The sequence below is a fragment of the Accipiter gentilis genome, chromosome 17 (assembly GCF_929443795.1).
Source record: "Accipiter gentilis chromosome 17, bAccGen1.1, whole genome shotgun sequence".
Taxonomy (NCBI): Eukaryota; Metazoa; Chordata; class Aves; order Accipitriformes; family Accipitridae; genus Astur; species Astur gentilis.
Genome location: NC_064896.1, coordinates 5601136 through 5614902, shown reverse-complemented (window position 1 = coordinate 5614902; position 13767 = coordinate 5601136).

Here is a 13767-nt window from a genome sequence, read left to right as displayed (position 1 = left end):
CCGGCTGGAGAGCTGCTGCAGCGCATGGAAGGCAGAGAGCAGGGCCCAGCTCTGCACCACCAGCGCTTTGCTTTGCAGGGACACAGACAGCCTGAGCAGAGCCTGGACCTCCCCGTACACCTCACCGCAGACAGCCAGAGCACACCCAGACACCCAGGCATCCTCCACGGGAAGGCCGCCTCCCACCCCGGTCGGCCAACGCAACGGGCTGCCTACCTTCTGGAAGGACGGCAGCAGTTTGGTGCTGGCGAAGCCCATCTTCTCCTTCTGGACATGTTTCAGGAGGAAAGCATCCTGGGCCAGGTTCTCGTCAGAGAGGGACAATTCCGCCTGGGACACGAGCCTCCTGACCAGCTGCGGGTCAGGGATGGAGTAGTTGCGGTCCAAGAGATCAGCCCCCAAAACATCGCTCGCAGCGCAGAAGCTCCTGGCAAAGCAGCAGGGACGCAGGTGGGAGTTGGTGGCCTTTGGCATGCGCAGCACTGCCCGGGCCCAGCCGCAACGGTGCAGGTGGCAGAGTGGCGAGGAGCGGGGTTGCTCAGCTGCGCTCTGAAATGAAATCAAGTTTTATGGTTTCAGAAGCGCGCTTGCCTTCGCGCCCCCGGCATCGGTGTCCCTGCCACACGTTACGCAGCAGGCGGCCTTGCACAATCTTGTAGCCAGAGGTGCCTCACCAACAGAACAGAGAGCAATCTCTTTCACTGACAGGATACAGGCCGGGAGAGATCTTTGGCCTCCGGTTCACGGCGGTTGTCCCGACTCCCCCAGGCCACACGCTCTTCCCATGGCGGGAGCGAGAGGCCTGCGCTCCTACCAGGGTGGCCTTGGGAGTGCCAAATCCTCCAAGTACGAGGACGGGATGCGCTAACCCCATCCCTGCAGAGCACAAACAGCCCCAGCATCTCCTCATCGGATGTTGTGCCGAATCCAGTCCTTTCCTGGGAGCACGCGGCGGCGGGTACTGTCTCCTCCTGGGTATCACGCACCCAGGGAAAGCGCGGCCCCCTCCCAGGGGGATCCACAGCTGCTGCTTTTTTCCGACCAGGCGACTAAAAGACCTGGCAGCACTGCTGGAGCCAGGGCTGGGGGAAAGCATGCCACCGAGTGACACCGCGTGACCTTCCTTCGCGCCCTCCAAGTCCTTTCTCCTATTTCTGCGTCGCTCCAGCCGATGCAGCCAACAGAAGCACGGGCGATAGTCACAAAGGCCTTTCCCATCTGGCGCAAGGAGGCTGCGGCTTGGTCCCCGCTCGGCTCGGCTTGGCTGACTCCACTTGTTCTCTTTCCCCCACCGGAAAACTACTGTTGGAAGCCAAGAGGATTTGCATCCACAGCCCCTGCGAGCCGCCTCTAGGCCCCGGGGGCACCCCAGCCTCCCTTAACCCTTTCCCTCCCCAGGACGAGCTGGGGAGGCTCTTGGGGGTGGGGCGGAACACGGGGAGCCCCCGCATTCCTTCCCGGGAGATGCCAAAGAGTCCTTAGCAGCCAGCAGCCAGAAGGGACCATGGCGCGGCCACCGCGGCAGCTCCCACTGCCTGGGCCCTGGGGCCCCCCGGCGCCCCAGCTTTTTCAGCCGTTTGTGCTCCCCGAAACCTTCTACCCTCCAGGTAGGGACCCACCCCAACCCCTGCAGCCCAGGGACGCTCCTGGGGGCAAGAGCGGAGGTGACCGCCGGCCATCGCTCCTGTCTCTCTCTCGCAGGCTTAGCCAACCTGTGCCATCTGCCCGGCCAGGAGCAGCCCTTCCCTGCAGCCTGGGCACCCCTGACAGGGGGGGCACCCCAGGCCCCCCAGGCACCACCACCAGGTAGGGCACCCCAGGCTGCTCTGCCACCTTTGGCATCCCCATCACAACCGTCCCCCCGGCAGTTTTCGCACGGCCCTTCAGCAAGCCCGCGCCAGCACCCTCGCCCTCGCCAGCACCCTCGCCCTCGCCTGGGTGACGTGTGCCCGCTCACGCCAAGCGGCAGAGAATTTCCCAAACGTTTGGGGCCATCTGCCCCGTTTCACCTCCTAGAAGGGACTCTCCTCCCCGATGTGCAACCCCGTCCCACTGGCACAGCAGCTCACCCCGTGAGGATCCCCCCGCACACAAGCTCCCCACACGCCTGGCGCAGAGCTGGGGGACGTCGGCCATGGGGGCTGGCTCGGCGGGTGCCCCTGGAGAGTCCCCCTGGCGCAGCACGGCTCCCTCTCACCCCCGCAGGTCTGCAGAGGGCTCCATGTGGCTGCCTCTTCGACCCCCGGGTCTACCACATCCAGTGGACAGCCACTAACCTGCCTCCACCGGCCACCGCCACGCTCGGCCAGGGTGCCGCTTCTCTGCCAGGTGCTGCCCTGTGGGGTCCCTGGGGCTGCGGGGCCCCCCTGGCCTGGGCAGCCCCAGGGACCCCCCAGGGACAGCCACAATACCTTGCACCCTATGAAAATCAGGCGAGACCGCTGGCCCCAGCCCCTACGGTGCTGCTCACATCCATCCCAGGCTACCAGCACATCGAGGGGCGGTCGGCGAAGATCGACGCCTCCGGCACGGCCATCCCTGCGGGGGCACCCCCGGGCAGCGACGTGCCCCTAGGCAGCCCCTGCGCTGCCCCCCACGACCAAGCCCCTGAGGACACTGCAGGTTACTTTGACGTCTCCGAGGAGATGCTTCTCCAGGAGGCCCGAAGACTCTTTGGCTGCACCCCGGACGCCGTGGGGGCCAGCCAGGACGCTCCCAGAAGCAGCCCCAAGCCTGTCGACGCTGGTGGCCCCAGCGGAGAGGGGATAGGGGTGGCCCCAGCCTCCCCAGAGCTGCCGACATGTGTCCCCGACTACCAGCAGCACATCGAGGGGCAGTCGGCGAATATCGACGCCTCTGGCACAGCCATCCCTGCGGGGGCACCCCTGGGCAGCGACGTGTCCCCAGGCAGCCCCGGCGCTGCCCCCCACAGCCAAGCCCCTGGGGACACTGCAGGTGGCTTTGATGTCTCCCAGGAGATTCTTCTCCAGGAGGCCCTAAGACTCTTTGGCTGCACCCCGGACGCGGTGGGGGCCAGCCAGGACGTTCCCAGAAGCAGCCCCAAGCCTGGCGACGCCGGTGGCACCAGCAGAGAGGGGACAGGGGTGGCCCCAGCCTCCCCAGTGCTGCCGACATGTATCCCCGCCTACCAGCAGCACATCGAGGGGCAGTCGGCGAAGATCGACGCCTCCGCCACGGCCACCCCTGCGGGAGCTCCCCCAGGCAGCGACGTGTCCCCAGGCATCGACGTGTCCCCCAGCCCCTGCGCTGCCCGCCACAGCCAAGCCCCTGGGGACACTGCAGGTGGCTTTGACATCTCCCAGGAGATTCTTCTACAGGAGGCCCTAAGGCTCTTTGGCTGCTCCCCGGACGCGGTGGGGGCCAGCCAGGACGCTCCCAGAAGCAGCCCCAAGCCTGGTGACGCCGGTGGCCCCAGCGGAGAGGGGACAGGGGTGGCCCCAGCCTCCCCAGTGCCGCCGACATCCATCCCCAGCTACCAGCAGCACATGGAGGGGCAGTCGGCGAAGACCGAAGCCTCCGGCACGGCCACCCCTGCAGGGGCACCCCCGGGCAGCGACGTGTTCCCCAGCCCCTGCGCTGCCCCCCACAGCCAAGCCCCTGGGGACACTGCAGGTGACTTCGACGTCTCCGAGGAGATGCTTCTCCAGGAGGCCCTAAGACTCTTTGGCTGCACCCTGGACGCGGTGGGGGCCAGCCAGGACGTTCCCAGCAGCAGCCCCAAGCCTGGCGACTCTGGTGGCCCCAGCGGAGTGGGGACAGGGGTGGCCCCAGCCTCCCCAGTGCCGCCGACATGTGTCCCCGCCTACCAGCAGCACATCGAGGGGCAGTCGGCAAAGATCGACGCCTCCGGCACGGCCATCCCTGCGGGGGCACCCCAGGGCAGCGACCTGTCCCCGGGCAGCCACGTGTCCCCCAGCCCCTGCGCTGCCCCCCACGGCCAAGCCACTGGGGACACTGCAGGTGACGAGGTGCTTCTACAGGAGGCCCTCCCGCTCCTCGGTTACTCCCTGGACACGGTGGAGGCCAGCCAGGACGCTCCCCGCAGCAGCCCCGGGCCTGGGGGCGCTGGTGCCACCGGCGCAGCCACCCCCGACTGGGACTTCAGCCCCTTGTCGCTGCCTGACGAGCTGCTCACCCTTGACTCCTGCATCCCCGAGCTCAGCGACACCACGCTGAGCCTCCAAATATTCAACAGCGTCGGGATGGAGCCCCAGGAGCCGCGGCAGGATGCGGGGATGGACCTGCCACCATCCCCGCCTGCCGTGGCAGACACGCCGAGGAAGAGGCAGGCGCAGAGCTCCTTGCCAATGCCACCCAGCAAGCGCAGGGCTCTCGCAGACAACATGGGGGTGTGAGGGGGGGATCAGACAGGGGTGAGACGGAGATGGGGGGAGTGGGGGGTGGGAGAGGAAGGGGGGTATTTGTTGGGGGGGAGGAGGGGGCGGGGGGGGGTGCCGGGCGGGGGGGTAGGGAGGGTTTAGACTAGCTTTGATGGGACCTTTTCTTTTGTCTTTTCAATTAAAAGCTGTTTCTCCAGAACTGCTCCGGGCCTGTGTGGGAGGGGGAGGGAGTGCGGGGGGCACCGGGAAACAGCACCCAAGAGGTGCAAAAGCCCCGCTGAGCCCCAGATCCGAGCCAGCAAGCCCCGAGGGGAACCCAACCACCACCAGCGGGGCAGGCGATGGGGGACGGGAACGGGAACGGGGACGGGGACGGGGATGGGGAGGGGAACAGGAAGGACTCCCCTGTCCCCTTCCCCAGGGGAAGCAGCCCTTTGGTGGGGAAGCCAGGACAGACAGGTCCCTGCAGGACTCACGGACACGGCCCCACGCAGAAAGCAGCACGCAGCCCCTGGGACAAGGACACACCTTGGGGGTGGACCGGGGGGGGGGGGGACACGGACACACAGGACAACAAGGGCTGCGAGGCCTTCGTCCTGAACCCCACCAGCGCCCCCTCCAGCGGGGACAGGGCTTGCTGCAAAGCCCTTCAAAGCCTCAAGACAATCACACCCTTCCTCGGGTCCCACCACGCTCAGCCCCGCAGCCCAGCTTTGCCTCACTGACACAGCAAAATAGCCCCGAATCACCCCAAGAATGGCGAGGGAGGGAGCTGCAGGCCAGGCAGGGACCCTCCTCCCCTTGTCTGGCTGCACCTTGGGCAGCCGCAACACCGGGAAGGGGGGCAGGGGGGGGAACGGAAGAAAAAAAAGAAAAAAAAACCCACAAAGCTCAGCAACAGCCAGAAAGTGCCTGGAAAGTTCATCTCTCTTTACTGCCCATTTCCCATGCAAGCTCCACAACCTGGGAGCAACGCGGCCAACGGCACCTTCGAGAAGCAGCCTCACCTTTCCAGGTCTGCCTTGCAGAAGGTGCAGGGTGAGGTCCCCGTCGGGGCGGTCCCCCAGCACCGGGGGGTTGGCGGGGGCTGAGCCCCTTCCTTCGGGCAGTCCCCGTGGTGCCGCTGGGACGGCAGGAGCCGCTCCGGACCCTGGGCAGGCGCAGTCCCGCCGGCGGCAGCACAGCTAAGCTCCCGGTGACGCTGCTGCTCAGAGTCTTGCCTCGCACGCTGACTCGCCCCAAGCACTCTCCTTGCCCCAAAACTGTCCCCTGGAGCCGCTGCACCGCCAGCGCCCGCAGCTCTCGGGGGCCACCGAGAGTTCTGCTGCTCCAGAGGAGGAGGAGAAAGGAAAGGACAAAGGAAAGAAAAAGCCCCAAACCCAAGCGTAAAGGAGCCTCAGCGCCGGAGGACGAGCTCTCCTCTCCCAAAGCAGCCTGGGGGAACCACGGGCAGAAGAGGTGAACCCAGGCCTGGGCTTGGTTTCAGGACTCTTCACCGCTTCCCCAGCCACCCTCCCCGGCTGGAGAGCTGCTGCAGCGCATGGAAGGCAGAGAGCAGGGCCCAGCTCTGCACCACCAGCGCTTTGCTTTGCAGGGACACAGACAGCCTGAGCAGAGCCTGGACCTCCCCGTACACCTCACCGCAGACAGCCAGAGCACACCCAGACACCCAGGCATCCTCCACGGGAAGGCCGCCTCCCACCCCGGTCGGCCAACGCAACGGGCTGCCTACCTTCTGGAAGGACGGCAGCAGTTTGGTGCTGGCGAAGCCCATCTTCTCCTTCTGGACATGTTTCAGGAGGAAAGCATCCTGGGCCAGGTTCTCGTCAGAGAGGGACAATTCCGCCTGGGACACGAGCCTCCTGACCAGCTGCGGGTCAGGGATGGAGTAGTTGCGGTCCAAGAGATCAGCCCCCAAAACATCGCTCGCAGCGCAGAAGCTCCTGGCAAAGCAGCAGGGACGCAGGTGGGAGTTGGTGGCCTTTGGCATGCGCAGCACTGCCCGGGCCCAGCCGCAACGGTGCAGGTGGCAGAGTGGCGAGGAGCGGGGTTGCTCAGCTGCGCTCTGAAATGAAATCAAGTTTTATGGTTTCAGAAGCGCGCTTGCCTTCGCGCCCCCGGCATCGGTGTCCCTGCCACACGTTACGCAGCAGGCGGCCTTGCACAATCTTGTAGCCAGAGGTGCCTCACCAACAGAACAGAGAGCAATCTCTTTCACTGACAGGATACAGGCCGGGAGAGATCTTTGGCCTCCGGTTCACGGCGGTTGTCCCGACTCCCCCAGGCCACACGCTCTTCCCATGGCGGGAGCGAGAGGCCTGCGCTCCTACCAGGGTGGCCTTGGGAGTGCCAAATCCTCCAAGTACGAGGACGGGATGCGCTAACCCCATCCCTGCAGAGCACAAACAGCCCCAGCATCTCCTCATCGGATGTTGTGCCGAATCCAGTCCTTTCCTGGGAGCACGCGGCGGCGGGTACTGTCTCCTCCTGGGTATCACGCACCCAGGGAAAGCGCGGCCCCCTCCCAGGGGGATCCACAGCTGCTGCTTTTTTCCGACCAGGCGACTAAAAGACCTGGCAGCACTGCTGGAGCCAGGGCTGGGGGAAAGCATGCCACCGAGTGACACCGCGTGACCTTCCTTCGCGCCCTCCAAGTCCTTTCTCCTATTTCTGCGTCGCTCCAGCCGATGCAGCCAACAGAAGCACGGGCGATAGTCACAAAGGCCTTTCCCATCTGGCGCAAGGAGGCTGCGGCTTGGTCCCCGCTCGGCTCGGCTCGGCTGACTCCACTTGTTCTCTTTCCCCCACCGGAAAACTACTGTCGGAAGCCAAGAGGATTTGCACCCACAGCCCCTGCGAGCCGCCTCTAGGCCCCGGGGGCACCCCAGCCTCCCTTAACCCTTTCCCTCCCCAGGACGAGCTGGGGAGGCTCTTGGGGGTGGGGCGGAACACGGGGAGCCCCCGCATTCCTTCCCGGGAGATGCCAAAGAGTCCTTAGCAGCCAGCAGCCAGAAGGGACCATGGCGCGGCCACCGCGGCAGCTCCCACTGCCTGGGCCCTGGGGCCCCCCGGCGCCCCAGCTTTTTCAGCCGTTTGTGCTCCCCGAAACCTTCTACCCTCCAGGTAGGGACCCACCCCAACCCCTGCAGCCCAGGGACGCTCCTGGGGGCAAGAGCGGAGGTGACCGCCGGCCATCGCTCCTGTCTCTCTCTCGCAGGCTTAGCCAACCTGTGCCATCTGCCCGGCCAGGAGCAGCCCTTCCCTGCAGCCTGGGCACCCCTGACAGGGGGGGCACCCCAGGCCCCCCAGGCACCACCACCAGGTAGGGCACCCCAGGCTGCTCTGCCACCTTTGGCATCCCCATCACAACCGTCCCCCCGGCAGTTTTCGCACGGCCCTTCAGCAAGCCCGCGCCAGCACCCTCGCCCTCGCCAGCACCCTCGCCCTCGCCTGGGTGACGTGTGCCCGCTCACGCCAAGCGGCAGAGAATTTCCCAAACGTTTGGGGCCATCTGCCCCGTTTCACCTCCTAGAAGGGACTCTCCTCCCCGATGTGCAACCCCGTCCCACTGGCACAGCAGCTCACCCCGTGAGGATCCCCCCGCACACAAGCTCCCCACACGCCTGGCGCAGAGCTGGGGGACGTCGGCCATGGGGGCTGGCTCGGCGGGTGCCCCTGGAGAGTCCCCCTGGCGCAGCACGGCTCCCTCTCACCCCCGCAGGTCTGCAGAGGGCTCCATGTGGCTGCCTCTTCGACCCCCGGGTCTACCACATCCAGTGGACAGCCACTAACCTGCCTCCACCGGCCACCGCCACGCTCGGCCAGGGTGCCGCTTCTCTGCCAGGTGCTGCCCTGTGGGGTCCCTGGGGCTGCGGGGCCCCCCTGGCCTGGGCAGCCCCAGGGACCCCCCAGGGACAGCCACAATACCTTGCACCCTATGAAAATCAGGCGAGACCGCTGGCCCCAGCCCCTACGGTGCTGCTCACATCCATCCCAGGCTACCAGCACATCGAGGGGCGGTCGGCGAAGATCGACGCCTCCGGCACGGCCATCCCTGCGGGGGCACCCCCGGGCAGCGACGTGCCCCTAGGCAGCCCCTGCGCTGCCCCCCACGACCAAGCCCCTGAGGACACTGCAGGTTACTTTGACGTCTCCGAGGAGATGCTTCTCCAGGAGGCCCGAAGACTCTTTGGCTGCACCCCGGACGCCGTGGGGGCCAGCCAGGACGCTCCCAGAAGCAGCCCCAAGCCTGTCGACGCTGGTGGCCCCAGCGGAGAGGGGATAGGGGTGGCCCCAGCCTCCCCAGAGCTGCCGACATGTGTCCCCGACTACCAGCAGCACATCGAGGGGCAGTCGGCGAATATCGACGCCTCTGGCACAGCCATCCCTGCGGGGGCACCCCTGGGCAGCGACGTGTCCCCAGGCAGCCCCGGCGCTGCCCCCCACAGCCAAGCCCCTGGGGACACTGCAGGTGGCTTTGATGTCTCCCAGGAGATTCTTCTCCAGGAGGCCCTAAGACTCTTTGGCTGCACCCCGGACGCGGTGGGGGCCAGCCAGGACGTTCCCAGAAGCAGCCCCAAGCCTGGCGACGCCGGTGGCACCAGCAGAGAGGGGACAGGGGTGGCCCCAGCCTCCCCAGTGCTGCCGACATGTATCCCCGCCTACCAGCAGCACATCGAGGGGCAGTCGGCGAAGATCGACGCCTCCGCCACGGCCACCCCTGCGGGAGCTCCCCCAGGCAGCGACGTGTCCCCAGGCATCGACGTGTCCCCCAGCCCCTGCGCTGCCCGCCACAGCCAAGCCCCTGGGGACACTGCAGGTGGCTTTGACATCTCCCAGGAGATTCTTCTACAGGAGGCCCTAAGACTCTTTGGCTGCTCCCCGGACGCGGTGGGGGCCAGCCAGGACGCTCCCAGAAGCAGCCCCAAGCCTGGTGACGCCGGTGGCCCCAGCGGAGAGGGGACAGGGGTGGCCCCAGCCTCCCCAGTGCCGCCGACATCCATCCCCAGCTACCAGCAACACATCGAGGGGCAGTCGGCGAAGACCGAAGCCTCCGGCACGGCCACCCCTGCAGGGGCACCCCCGGGCAGCGACGTGTTCCCCAGCCCCTGCGCTGCCCCCCACAGCCAAGCCCCTGGGGACACTGCAGGTGACTTCGACGTCTCCGAGGAGATGCTTCTCCAGGAGGCCCTAAGACTCTTTGGCTGCACCCTGGACGCGGTGGGGGCCAGCCAGGACGTTCCCAGCAGCAGCCCCAAGCCTGGCGACTCTGGTGGCCCCAGCGGAGTGGGGACAGGGGTGGCCCCAGCCTCCCCAGTGCCGCCGACATGTGTCCCCGCCTACCAGCAGCACATCGAGGGGCTGTCGGCAAAGATCGACGCCTCCGGCACGGCCATCCCTGCGGGGGCACCCCAGGGCAGCGACCTGTCCCCGGGCAGCCACGTGTCCCCCAGCCCCTGCGCTGCCCCCCACAGCCAAGCCACTGCGGACACTGCAGGTGACGAGGTGCTTCTACAGGAGGCCCTCCCGCTCCTCGGTTACTCCCTGGACACGGTGGAGGCCAGCCAGGACGCTCCCCGCAGCAGCCCCGGGCCTGGGGGCGCTGGTGCCACCGGCGCAGCCACCCCCGACTGGGACTTCAGCCCCTTGTCGCTGCCTGACGAGCTGCTCACCCTTGACTCCTGCATCCCCGAGCTCAGCGACACCACGCTGAGCCTCCAAATATTCAACAGCGTCGGGATGGAGCCCCAGGAGCCGCGGCAGGATGCGGGGATGGACCTGCCACCATCCCCGCCTGCCGTGGCAGACACGCCGAGGAAGAGGCAGGCGCAGAGCTCCTTGCCAATGCCACCCAGCAAGCGCAGGGCTCTCGCAGACAACATGGGGGTGTGAGGGGGGGATCAGACAGGGGTGAGACGGAGATGGGGGGAGTGGGGGGTGGGAGAGGAAGGGGGGGTATTTGTTGGGGGGGAGGAGGGGGCGGGGGGGGGTGCCGGGCGGGGGGGTAGGGAGGGTTTAGACTAGCTTTGATGGGACCTTTTCTTTTGTCTTTTCAATTAAAAGCTGTTTCTCCAGAACTGCTCCGGGCCTGTGTGGGAGGGGGAGGGAGTGCGGGGGGCACCGGGAAACAGCACCCAAGAGGTGCAAAAGCCCCGCTGAGCCCCAGATCCGAGCCAGCAAGCCCCGAGGGGAACCCAACCACCACCAGCGGGGCAGGCGATGGGGGACGGGAACGGGAACGGGGACGGGGACGGGGACGGGGAGGGGAACAGGAAGGACTCCCCTGTCCCCTTCCCCAGGGGAAGCAGCCCTTTGGTGGGGAAGCCAGGACAGACAGGTCCCTGCAGGACTAACGGACACGGCCCCACGCAGAAAGCAGCACGCAGCCCCTGGGACAAGGACACACCTTGGGGGTGGACGGGGGGGGGGGGGACACGGACACACAGGACAACAAGGGCTGCGAGGCCTTCGTCCTGAACCCCACCAGCGCCCCCTCCAGCGGGGACAGGGCTTGCTGCAAAGCCCTTCAAAGCCTCAAGACAATCACACCCTTCCTCGGGTCCCACCGCGCTCAGCCCCGCAGCCCAGCTTTGCCTCACTGACACAGCAAAATAGCCCCGAATCACCCCAAGAATGGCGAGGGAGGGAGCTGCAGGCCAGGCAGGGACCCTCCTCCCCTTGTCTGGCTGCACCTTGGGCAGCCGCAACACCGGGAAGGGGGGCAGGGGGGGGAACGGAAGAAAAAAAAAAAAACAAAACCCACAAAGCTCAGCAACAGCCAGAAAGTGCCTGGAAAGTTCATCTCTCTACTGCCCATTTCCCATGCGAGCTCCACAACCTGGGAGCAACGCGGCCAACGGCACCTTCGAGAAGCAGCCTCACCTTTCCAGGTCTGCCTTGCAGAAGGTGCAGGGTGAGGTCCCCGTCGGGGCGGTCCCCCAGCACCGGGGGGTTGGCGGGGGCTGAGCCCCTTCCTTCGGGCAGTCCCCGTGGTGCCGCTGGGACGGCAGGAGCCGCTCCGGACCCTGGGCAGGCGCAGTCCCGCCGGCGGCAGCACGGCTAAGCTCCCGGTGACGCTGCTGCTCAGAGTCTTGCCTCGCACGCTGACTCGCCCCAAGCACTCTCCTTGCCCCAAAACTGTCCCCTGGAGCCGCTGCACCGCCAGCGCCCGCAGCTCTCGGGGGCCACCGAGAGTTCTGCTGCTCCAGAGGAGGAGGAGAAAGGAAAGGACAAAGGAAAGAAAAAGCCCCAAACCCAAGCGTAAAGGAGCCTCAGCGCCGGAGGACGAGCTCTCCTCTCCCAAAGCAGCCTGGGGGAACCACGGGCAGAAGAGGTGAACCCAGGCCTGGGCTTGGTTTCAGGACTCTTCACCGCTTCCCCAGCCACCCTCCCCGGCTGGAGAGCTGCTGCAGCGCATGGAAGGCAGAGAGCAGGGCCCAGCTCTGCACCACCAGCGCTTTGCTTTGCAGGGACACAGACAGCCTGAGCAGAGCCTGGACCTCCCCGTACACCTCACCGCAGACAGCCAGAGCACACCCAGACACCCAGGCATCCTCCACGGGAAGGCCGCCTCCCACCCCGGTCGGCCAACGCAACGGGCTGCCTACCTTCTGGAAGGACGGCAGCAGTTTGGTGCTGGCGAAGCCCATCTTCTCCTTCTGGACATGTTTCAGGAGGAAAGCATCCTGGGCCAGGTTCTCGTCAGAGAGGGACAATTCCGCCTGGGACACGAGCCTCCTGACCAGCTGCGGGTCAGGGATGGAGTAGTTGCGGTCCAAGAGATCAGCCCCCAAAACATCGCTCGCAGCGCAGAAGCTCCTGGCAAAGCAGCAGGGACGCAGGTGGGAGTTGGTGGCCTTTGGCATGCGCAGCACTGCCCGGGCCCAGCCGCAACGGTGCAGGTGGCAGAGTGGCGAGGAGCGGGGTTGCTCAGCTGCGCTCTGAAATGAAATCAAGTTTTATGGTTTCAGAAGCGCGCTTGCCTTCGCGCCCCCGGCATCGGTGTCCCTGCCACACGTTACGCAGCAGGCGGCCTTGCACAATCTTGTAGCCAGAGGTGCCTCACCAACAGAACAGAGAGCAATCTCTTTCACTGACAGGATACAGGCCGGGAGAGATCTTTGGCCTCCGGTTCACGGCGGTTGTCCCGACTCCCCCAGGCCACACGCTCTTCCCATGGCGGGAGCGAGAGGCCTGCGCTCCTACCAGGGTGGCCTTGGGAGTGCCAAATCCTCCAAGTACGAGGACGGGATGCGCTAACCCCATCCCTGCAGAGCACAAACAGCCCCAGCATCTCCTCATCGGATGTTGTGCCGAATCCAGTCCTTTCCTGGGAGCACGCGGCGGCGGGTACTGTCTCCTCCTGGGTATCACGCACCCAGGGAAAGCGCGGCCCCCTCCCAGGGGGATCCACAGCTGCTGCTTTTTTCCAACCAGGCGACTAAAAGACCTGGCAGCACTGCTGGAGCCAGGGCTGGGGGAAAGCATGCCACCGAGTGACACCGCGTGACCTTCCTTCGCGCCCTCCAAGTCCTTTCTCCTGTTTCTGCGTCGCTCCAGCCGATGCAGCCAACAGAAGCACGGGCGATAGTCACAAAGGCCTTTCCCATCTGGCGCAAGGAGGCTGCGGCTTGGTCCCCGCTCGGCTCGGCTCGGCTGACTCCACTTCTTCTCTTTCCCCCACCGGAAAACTACTGTCGGAAGCCAAGAGGATTTGCACCCACAGCCCCTGCGAGCCGCCTCTAGGCCCCGGGGGCACCCCAGCCTCCCTTAACCCTTTCCCTCCCCAGGACGAGCTGGGGAGGCTCTTGGGGGTGGGGCGGAACACGGGGAGCCCCCGCATTCCTTCCCGGGAGATGCCAAAGAGTCCTTAGCAGCCAGCAGCCAGAAGGGACCATGGCGCGGCCACCGCGGCAGCTCCCACTGCCTGGGCCCTGGGGCCCCCCGGCGCCCCAGCTTTTTCAGCCGTTTGTGCTCCCCGAAACCTTCTACCCTCCAGGTAGGGACCCACCCCAACCCCTGCAGCCCAGGGACGCTCCTGGGGGCAAGAGCGGAGGTGACCGCCGGCCATCGCTCCTGTCTCTCTCTCGCAGGCTTAGCCAACCTGTGCCATCTGCCCGGCCAGGAGCAGCCCTTCCCTGCAGCCTGGGCACCCCTGACAGGGGGGGCACCCCAGGCCCCCCAGGCACCACCACCAGGTAGGGCACCCCAGGCTGCTCTGCCACCTTTGGCATCCCCATCACAACCGTCCCCCCGGCAGTTTTCGCACGGCCCTTCAGCAAGCCCGCGCCAGCACCCTCGCCCTCGCCAGCACCCTCGCCCTCGCCTGGGTGACGTGTGCCCGCTCACGCCAAGCGGCAGAGAATTTCCCAAACGTTTGGGGCCATCTGCCCCGTTTCACCTCCTA